Source organism: Dermacentor silvarum, chromosome 1, assembly GCF_013339745.2.
Source record: "Dermacentor silvarum isolate Dsil-2018 chromosome 1, BIME_Dsil_1.4, whole genome shotgun sequence".
Lineage (NCBI taxonomy): Eukaryota > Metazoa > Arthropoda > Arachnida > Ixodida > Ixodidae > Dermacentor > Dermacentor silvarum.
Window position 1 is genome coordinate 334,219,981 of NC_051154.1, and position 10,640 is coordinate 334,230,620.

Below are 10,640 nucleotides of genomic sequence, written 5' to 3' on the forward strand. Positions count from 1 at the left end.
CTACGCCGAAACGAATTAAAGCCCTGCCTAACGGTAGTGCGGCCAAAGTGGCGAAATTCTTCGTCGCGAATGTCCTGCTACGACATGGTGCCACGGAAGTCCTCATCACCGGCCGAGGAACGGCTTTTACAGCGGAGCTCATGCAAGAGATTTTGCAACACAGCCGGACAAGCCACAGGAGGACAACTGCCTACCACCCACAGACGTGTGGTCTTACGGAGAGATTAGACAAGACCCTAGCCGACGTGTTGGCAATGTACGTCGACGTCGAACGGAAGATGTGGGATACCGTCCTTCCGTGCGTAACCTTCGCTTATAACACGACCATCAATACCAGGAATCTGGGACATCGCCGAACAGCGCCTCTAGCGGCCGCCTCTGAAAACATGCGCATTTTCTATGGGAGAGCGTCGTTTTTCCCAAATAACTAATCATAGAAGCCATCTTTCAAAATATTACCGTGGAAATAGGCTCTAGGAGCTTAGCCCGACATCTCATGCAAGCGGTACCATTACTTACGACAGAAAACCCGTTCCAAATTGCGGGCGAAGTTCGAAGTATGGGAGTCTATGGAAAAGGCCAAATTTTGGAGGCTTTTTTGGCCAGTAAAAAGCAATTTGCGATGAGCCTATTGCATCGATCGACGTATTATTGGGGATTTATCAACTTCAATGACTCGGCTTTCAGCTAGTTGCAGCAGCAACTCTTGAAATGGCAAAAAAGTCGTTCCAAAATCGCAGTTTTCATAACAAGGTCGCAGAATTTATTGTGGTACGTATATAAACCTAGTTTTTGCCTCCGGCAGCACTCAAACCGATAGCCGAGCGTTCTGCGCGACCACCGATTAGGATCGCTGATACCACGATTGGCAGTTCGCAGGTTCGAAGCCAGCGGCGCCGCTATTTTTTTTATCACTTTGTCGCTGCTTAGTTTGGCCGTTTCCCGCCAGATGGCATATTCCGAAACGCAGGTCATTTAGTTGCGGTTCTTGTTTCGTTTCTTTCTACTGTACCAACGTCTTCCTAAAAAAAATAGCTGGCTGGTTTCGTGAACATGCGAACGTGCTTCCAAACTTCTTTTGCACTTTAGGTGTAATGTATTTTAGACAATAAACCCAACTTTGTGTTTTCAAAGTTGATTTCTTTCTTAAGGCAAACATTTATGAAGACATTACTAAGAAATATTTTTGCCTATTCAGCTATGTCATGGAAAGGCGTGTTTGTGCGACTTTTGTTCAGCCTGAAACGTACCACAAAAATAAATAGCTTCCCGTGAGTGCAATTAAAAGACGCAGAAGTAGAAAACTTGGCTGCAGCCCCAGACGTAGTATTCTTACAAAGGAATACAGAAGCTATTTGACTGAGTATATTTGCATTATATCAAAGCAGAATTTTTGCGTACCGGATCTTCGGTGCAAATGAAGGCTGTCCGAATTATTTCACAAGCTTTTTTGCTTAGTACAAACCAATACCTCGAAACATAAACATTCTATCCTCAATATGCAGCGCACGTGTCTTATCATTTGAACCATTCCCATATACCTTCACGAAATTCCCGAAATACTAAAGGTCTTCATATCCTTTTACCACGACGTACGCAGAGGAGTATTGGAAATAATGCGAAAAGACACCGGGGCGTGTTAATGTAGTTTGTCGTGTAAAAATAGAGAACTATTCCAATCACAGACCACACCCTTTTTGAGTTATGCCCACAAAGCGTTGCAAGAAGACATTTTTTTTCGGCTAGAATCACCAAAGTTACTATGGCATTCTGCTGTTCTGTTCTTAACTAACTCTATTGCTGAATCAGATCGCAGCACCATGATATAATTACTGGTACAATTCTTCAGTAATTCTGTAAGAATTTTCTCCTACGCTAAATTTAACGTGTTTGGACAATTGAAGAAACATGAGAAAGGACCGTGAGGCTTGCAGAAATGTTCCCTTATTAGAATCGTTTATCACCCATATCGGTACGGTGGTATTGTCATGATCACTCCAGCGTCCACGGACACCATTTATCACTTTACTGCCTGTAAAAAAATACAAAAGTGTCGTTCCTTGTGCGTGAGTAGCACAATCGCAGCTGATCCTTTCATATGGGCCCACTAAGCTACACCTTCCCTTTTCTGCCATGGTGCCACAAGAGATGTCAATTTCACCCTTGAATTTCTCCCTTTCAGTTTGCTAGAAAGTATAGGGACGTACACAAGACGAACAGGCGAAGTTTTGAAGTAGTCCTGAGATTTTAGTAAAATTTCATAGGCAATGTTATTATCCTTTATTTGTTTACATATTTATTACACCTGATTGGTGATAATAATGACGTGCTACATAATAGTTCAGTTCTTCTACTTAATAAGTCATGTCTGAGTCTGCTGTCCTGAAAATTAACCAGGTGTAAGCACTGCATGACGTTGGCTGGAAGGCCATTCATTAAAAAAAATTGTGTGCAGAATAAAGAAAATGCAGGTGTTCAATCGCACAGTCGCCGCCAAAAGTTTACGCGGCCGAGGTTCTGCGAATAAGTTCATTTTCAACGCAGCTACCCCGCAGCCAGTAAAACTATGCAAAACTTTTGTTTTGTTTACTCTAGACCAGTATACGCTGTAAATCCGAATACTACGATGCGTGACTAAGGCGTAGAAATATAAATATTTTTTCACCTTCCGGGGTACGAAAGCTTGTGACGCTGACTATACGTTCTGAAGGCGAGGTTGCTTTTTAGCTTATTCGTGATGACAAGCGCCGAGCTCTTGGTGATGGGATATTGGAGCGTAGAATTGTAGAACTTGTGCAAGCTCAGGCGACTTCACGACGCAAACCTAGCGATAGAAGCTCAGAAGGAGGAATAAACATTTATTGTAGAGCCAGCACTTTATGATGGCCGGGCCTAAGCCTCCCATGAGGGGACGTCGAGGGCTTGCCTCGCCGCCGCCTCACGGGCGTGCTGGGTCGCCCAGGTTTGGTCGTCGAGGGCGGAGCTCCGCAGAGCCTCACGCAACCTCGACGAGGGGGTCGTGGTGTTAATGTATGTGTACAGTGCTGGGCACTCCCACAGCACATGCGGAAGCGTAGCCGGGTGAGTGCCACAGCACCGGCAGTTGGGTGTACTGTAGACTTCAGGGAATATAAGGTGGAGGCGGGCGAGTGAAGGGTACGTATTTGTTTGTAGCAGACGCAGGGTGGTAGCCTGCGCCCAGCTGAATTTGGGGTGAGGTGGGGGGAAAGATCGGCACAGCATGCGTTTAGTTTATTAACACTGATGATAGATGAATAGTCAGAGTAAATGAATGTTACTGTCTAATTCTGGACAGACTCGAGTGTAATGCATACGTTCTAGATCACTGTAGGTTCCATACTAATTCCATACTACGCATTCCTATTCGAATTTTGGCCTGTCTTAAGCCTACCGAGTCTTAAGTAATCAAAATAGGTAGGAAATTGCTTCTTGGGATGTAGCCGAGGCCATGGTAGATGTGATTAGTAATGCGCTATATGTGAGTAGGCTGACTGGGATTATTACATGAAGTGCGCCAACGTACCTACGTAAAGCCATGGTGGAAATTATGGAGCCCTTTATTGTAAATATATTGAAGTCATCTGAGAGTGTCTCTGGTAAAAAGTTATAAGTTTATTAATATGAGGACTGATTAGCCTTCTGTTAAGCTGTTAGGAAAAATGCCATGTACGAAGTGCTATTGTGGTTAAAATTACAACGTTATCAGCGCTTCCAAAAGAAAGTGACTGTACAAGTCCATTTTTCTCGGGCGTTCATGTCACCTAGGTACCACCGCCTGACCCAAGACCTTTATGTTTTAAAATCTGCCCCGATGACGTAAGTTACGTTGCGGAAAAAAATAAATACCCTTTCTAAAGAATGAACCATAACAGCTTCCCGACAAAGCGCAGTACGTTGCCGCAAGTCGTCATTTGTGATAACGATAAGAGCGACAGCCCGTCGTTAAAAATGACTTGTCACTCCCCGGTTTTTCTTTTTTGCTCAAGGATGCAACTAACCCGTACAAGGGTAATCCCTCCCTTCGCATGATGCTTGCGACCTTTCTGGTTCTGGACAAGCGCGTTGTTTGTGTATATTTCAGGCGCTTGGCATCGAAAGGCTTAAACCTTTAAACAGCGAAAGGCTGTCACAGTCGCTTCGGTAGCTGCACGGAAAGCGCGGACAATCAGTCTACTTTCAGCACACGCGCTCTCAACCAAGACATATTTGCGAGAAAGGGGCTCCTATATTACCCATAGCGAGAAATGTATCCACAAATTACACCTCATTATCCCGATGTGTTTATGAGCCGCACTCTGGGCCTGTATTCCGTGTTATGACAAAAAATATAGTTTGTGCAGTGTCAGTAGCCTAAACATAAAACAGGAAATTGAAGTCATCACATCAACTATCATATATCATAAATTGAAAGAAATAAAACTGAAACTGTACTTCATAATACTCGCACTGCAAACTTTTATGCATGTGATTCATTTCAATTTCCTATCTGTTCCAGGGTAGAAATATGCTGTTCAGTTGGTAAACACAGATTATTTTGCAAAATTTGCTAAGAATTTTTGCCTCCAACATATGTTCCTATTGGTCATGCACATTTCTATCTATCAAATATATGGTCGAAACATCACAAAGTCGAATTGTGAATCATTTAAAAGTTAAACTGGCTTCTCCACATAGGGGAAATGCCGTAGGAATTTGAGAATGTAATAATACACAATCATTTGGTTGCATAAACTTCCTGGCTATAGGCATGTAATGAAAAGCTCAAATGTATTACACGGCTTTGTCTTTTCGCAGCAATTTCATTCACTGCATTTATAAAGCAATGTACGTTTTTTTTTATTTTAGCGCGTGAGTCCAAAAACACATAGCAACTTATTTACCAAAGCGATATAAGTTTCAAAAGCTTGTTAATTAGGTTGTCATTTGAGCAAATAAAACGAGAGACTTTCATGCACAGACAAAATAAGCGGCTAAGAGGAACAACTGACTAGTTATTTCAGAAGAATAACTGAGTTTAGCTACGTAGTGTTAAACTATGTAGCTTTAAATAATGCGCATATTTTATACATCGCCGGATAGGGGTCATTGGAGATCGCTGGGCGAGGCCTTCGTCCTGCCATGGACATAAATATAGTCTGATGATGATGATGAAACATTGCCGGAGGTGACCACCTCTCATCCAAGAAATATTTTTTACAGTTTAATAATTTATTTATTTGCGCCGTCAGCACTCGAAGGCATTACGGAAGGAAGTGGGTTGAGCAGGCTAAACAAATAATGCAATGATTAAAAAGTAAGTTTCTAATCATATAATTTTAGCTGGTGGTACGTGGAAAAAAGTTCAGTGCGCACGACGAAGGCAGCTTTACAATTATACCATATTACCTGACCTTACAAAGAATTTAAAAGGAACATAGTAAGTAATTAACAAATTCAGATTACACAACGTACGGTAGTTGATGTTGCATGAAACTTGCGTTTATTTGTACTCTTTATGATTTCTTTGGGGAGGCGATACCATTCAAGGGCTGTGTGAGGCCAGAAAGAGCTGAAGGAAGTTAATGTGACTAAATCTGATACGTATTTTGTACAGCTGATCAATACGATGCCATATATATGGTGACGGAGATACAGTCGTACGCGGATATATCAAGCCAACTTATAACGAATTATTCTGTATATCGAACAGCTGTAAAATCCCCTTGAAAATTCCATGCAAATGTATCGGGCTGGTGCACGCGTATAAAGAACGCTCGTTCACCAGCACATTCGATATATCGAACGCGGCGCCACGCAGAAGACCTCATAGTGCACTCCTTTGTACACTTTGAGGTATTCTGGCACCTGGAGGTGGAGAAGAGATAGTGCAGTCAGTTGAGCCCCGTCAGGCTGTTCAGCTAGCCCTCATGCTACCTCGGACGTCAACATTCCTTCTATCCGATTTTGGAGGCGTCGTAGTGTGGGTTGAGTGCCTATTCACGAGTTTATTTTCCGCAAGCGATGGCCGCTACAAGTGTAAAGAAAGAATCAGCTTGGACTTTTCAATGAAGTTGAAAGTGAACCAGCATTTTTTTTTTTTGCGGGTAAATAAAGTGTGCTTGCTTTTTCCCCCATGTTGCGTGCAGTAAGTTAGCGGCTCTCAGATGCACTAACCGGTAAGCCACCGCTTACCTGAGGGCCTATTATTTTATATACCGAATTACCTATATAACGAACTTCTTGTGATCCCCTTCAGATTCGATATATCCGGGTTCGACTGTATCAGTTTACGGGTTACAAATTCAACTTTAGCTTTATTTGGGGTTAGAGTAGCTATTCGATCATAAGTTGAACATATAAAACGAGTGGAGTAAATTTGAGTTCTAATGAGGTAATAAATACAATGGAATTTCACACATTGGATGTATACTCAAATTTTGTTCCTATTAGTGTTTTCTATAGTAACATGAGAGAGGATGGTGGCATTATAAGTGTACAGGAGCCAATAACCCAACGTTCGATCCGCAGTGTTACTAATGTCGATATGCCAGGTAAGATTAGCGGTAATAGGTTGACCAGGTAAGATTAGCGGTACTATGAACACGTGAATACTTTTATGAATATACAGGCTGTAACTCCGTGTTGTTAAGTAAGTAATACCCGTGTCACACGGGCGTTTGGAAGGCCTTCCAACCGATAGTCAGTTGACTCAAAGGTCAAGTTCGAGCTGCTACACGTGCGGTTTCGAAGGCCGCCGAGTCAATAGTCTATCGAGTCAACGGAGCACCCTACAACTCTATTGAAATCTGGATGGCCTTTGAGCAACGGAAGCGGAAACAGCGCGAACATGCCGTCTCGTTCACAGTGTGCTCGTACTCACGGTTAGAAAGAACAAATCCAACCAAAATGCTCTAAAAATACTATACATGAGTGTTATTAATTATTCAATAAACTATTTTCGCCACTTCATATGTGCGAACTGCACATACTCTCGACAACAGCGACGTGCTTGTGTTCATTCCTTCCTCCATGTTGTCTAGTACACTCTCCCTCTACTCCATGTGTTGCCGGATTCCGTCATATCGCCGCCATTTCGCAACATAAAATAAATTATAGCGTTTTTAAGTGGTTTTAATGTTCTTTAACTTTTGGTTACATGAAAACGAAAATAAAGATCCGCAGCGCCACACAATTTTGCGAGAAACGCCTGAACCACTCAACGGCCTTTCAAAAGTGCCGTGTAGCAGCGCGACAACTCCTTCGAGTCGATAGAGTTGTGGCGTTTCGAAGGCCGTCGACTGGAAGGCCTTCCAAATGTACCCGTGTGACACAGGTATAAGTCGAAGAGTTGTTTTGAATGGGAGTTGCTCAGATGATGTTGCTGCTACGTCTGGTGTGCCGCAAGGCTCCGTGTTGGGGCCGATTCCTTTCCACTTTTTTAATGCGAAAGCATTATATGCCCCATTACGCGAAAACCCGTAGTTGTAGTCGGCGGCGTGACCGAATGACGCTACCAAAAATGGCCGACGGCAAAGAGTAAAAACGCGTAAAAAATGCTCGAATTGATGACAAATTTAGCAGGCAGGTTCATGTAAACAAAGTAAACTAATCCCTTTGAAAAGAAAAATAGGTAAATTTTGATCTGGGCGGGAATCGAAACCGGGCCTGCGGGGCGCGGAGGAGACCCGACTTTGTCCCCTACGACCGGATAAACTCATCCTAGCCAACTCATCCTAGCTCGACTCGCAACTCCCGCTCCACCGCTACTCCGAATTCCGTCGCTGCCGAAAATGTATGCAGCCATCTACGCCTCAAGCTCTGGCGAGGAGCCGGCCCCGGCCGCCCCAACTCTCTGCCCTACGCCACCCCAAGCTACCCATCAACGATCATAAAATCATCCTCCGTCCCCGTGGCGGCCTCAACCTTCGGACCGTGAACGGCGTTGCGCTTCGCGATGGGATTCTGCAAGCAGCCCGCCTCGGACACCAAGAGGCCAAGCCAGACACCGTAATCATCAACACCCTCCAACACGTCGTCCTCATCAACACTCCCGACCCACAACGCCGACACCACTACCTCGAACAAGACTTTTCGAACAAGACTGGGTGCCCAAGCACATCTACTACTCCTCTGTACTATATAGGTGCTACATCTGAAACAGCCTGAAACCGTAGCCATCTCCTGAAACAGCCCTCCAACCGTACCAAGCCTATGGCCTGATCCCACTCCTGGACCGGACTCAGGCAACCCCCAGTTCCAGTCCCCCAAAAACCACCTGCACAGGAACCCGGCCGCCACACCAGTGAGGTGAGCTGGGCAGACGTAGTCTGCCAGGACTCCGCCAACCCCCTCTAGAAAATGTTGCATGTCCGCGCACAGCTCGCCTCCCTCCACAACACCAACCAACGCCTTCAGTCGCAGCTGCATGCCTTCCTGCAGGTCCTCACCCCTACCCCGGCGACAATGATCTCGGCCGCTCATAAACTCCCTCCCCTACTACCTTCTCCTCCTACTCGCGAACAGCCGGCCAAGAAGAGGGCTGCAACTCCCACTACCTCCTCGGCCACACCAACATCGGCCGCGGCAACCCCGGCCCTATCCCCACAATTCGAACAACTCGTGGAGGCCAAAATTCAGGCCGTGGTGCAGACGGCCATCCAAGCCTTCACCCAACAATTCTCCAACCTCACTATCCGTCTAGACGAATTTGCTCGCCAAATTGACGAGCGATTTAAGGAGCAAGATGCCCTCCACGCGACAGCCTGTGCTGCCGCGCGGCCTAAAAAGAAGGCCAAGCTCCACACCCTCTCCACTTCTCCGCTGCAAACTAGACCTTTTAGCTGTGGCACCAAATGTGTACTTATATAAAACGTTGCGAGGCGAGAAGGTGGCAAAGACTTCCGACGCTGCTCCACGAGTTTCCCGTTCTGATCTCGTCGAAAACCTCCGAGCCGCCCCCAGAGGCCCTGGCAACAGTCACCAACGCCGCGCGCGTTCGGTGCGAACGCGGGCAAAACGGCGACGGCGTCGACAACAGTTCTGCGCGTTGCGGGTGCTGCTGCATCTCCAAGTTTATACAGCTGATAAAACTACTATCCTTACTCCGTATAGCTCTCTACTAAGTTGCTATCGCCATTGGTGCTTCGCCTTTCGGGTGTCTCCTTGCCTGACCCCTTGTATTTATGTCCAATTGAACGCCGCGGAGCGCTCCTTCGAGTTACGAACTCGTGGGCAAGCGAGTGCGTTCAGACGTTTAGCGCGTTTTCATTTGGCCTCGCCGAAGCGCCGTTAGAACGCAGGGGTGAACTTGCACGGAGGCGGAACGTGCGGAAAAAACATTTCACCAAAGCAGCGTTGTACACGTTCCTCTAAAACAGGAACGAAAGCTCGTTCCTCGTTCCTTCCCAATCTTGGAACGAGTTCCCGTTACAAGATACTTTAAGGCGAATGGAACGCGTTCCAGTTACATTTCTAACATTGTAACGTGTCGTTACATTAACGTTACCTTTGATTTTTTGAAATTAAAATGTGGTGTCGGATAATCTTGCGACGAAATAAAGTGTGCAATTTAAATCTCACATCAAACTAAGTATATTATAAGAATTTGAACATTGCCGGCGGCACATTATCTGGAGATAAAAAGAATCCAAAGCAACGCTCCTAGACGAATTTTTTTCAAGCAGCACCGGACATACTCCAGACATGTTTAACTGCCACTTTGGTGCTCGTCTATTACAAGTGCAACACATACGGCGCTTTCCACTTCGGTCTTCAAATGCGCAGTCAGGATACTGCGCTTCAGATCTGCAAATAGAAAGTTACTCGCATGCACCAATAGCCTCCTGAGACCCGGACACAACAACGGGACATAATCGCTCTTCACGGTAGTTTTTATTGCCTACTGTTATGTCATGAACTTGAAAAACAATTTTTAAAATTTCAATAGTGTAGCACCACTGTAGGATGACGTGACAGCGGCCGTACGAGCCGTGCCGTCGTCCCTACTCAAAATGGCGAAGGTGGTGAGCCGAGCGGCGGCTGCGACGACCAGCGTGGCTAGCTTCTAGAACGACACTGGGCGTGCCGAGCTTGCGCCTCGAGCACGCGCTGTGCTTCTTAATTTTTTCACTTCTTTGACAGCCGGCGCTAAGGCACCGGCTGAGAGCGCCGACCAAAGGGCCCCGCGTTGCGGCGTCGGTGGGCGCTATACCATGGAAAGATGCCAAAAGCTCGCCTCCATGTACGTGAAAATAAATTGACTACAATCCATCATCTCCTCATGTAAGCTGTGGTTAAAAAACTGCATTTCATGTTTGAACGCTGAGATGAGATGGAACTACGTGTAGTACATTGCCATATTGCTGCCGCGTCGGTATTTTCACGAAATCTCGGTGACTTCGAAATACGCCTCGAAGTGTTTTCGGCCGTGTGGGACGACACAGGGTCTAGACCATTTATTGTCAAATTTCTCGAAAGCGGATGACAAGAATAGTGTCACGTAGTAGTGCACGCTTACAGAAAACAGTCGTCAATCACTGTGTTCGACGAAATGGTTGTTTATGGGCGTACAAGGGCCACAAAAGGTAAATTACATGATAAAACACAAACCGATCGCGGAACAACAGTAGGCGATTCTGTCG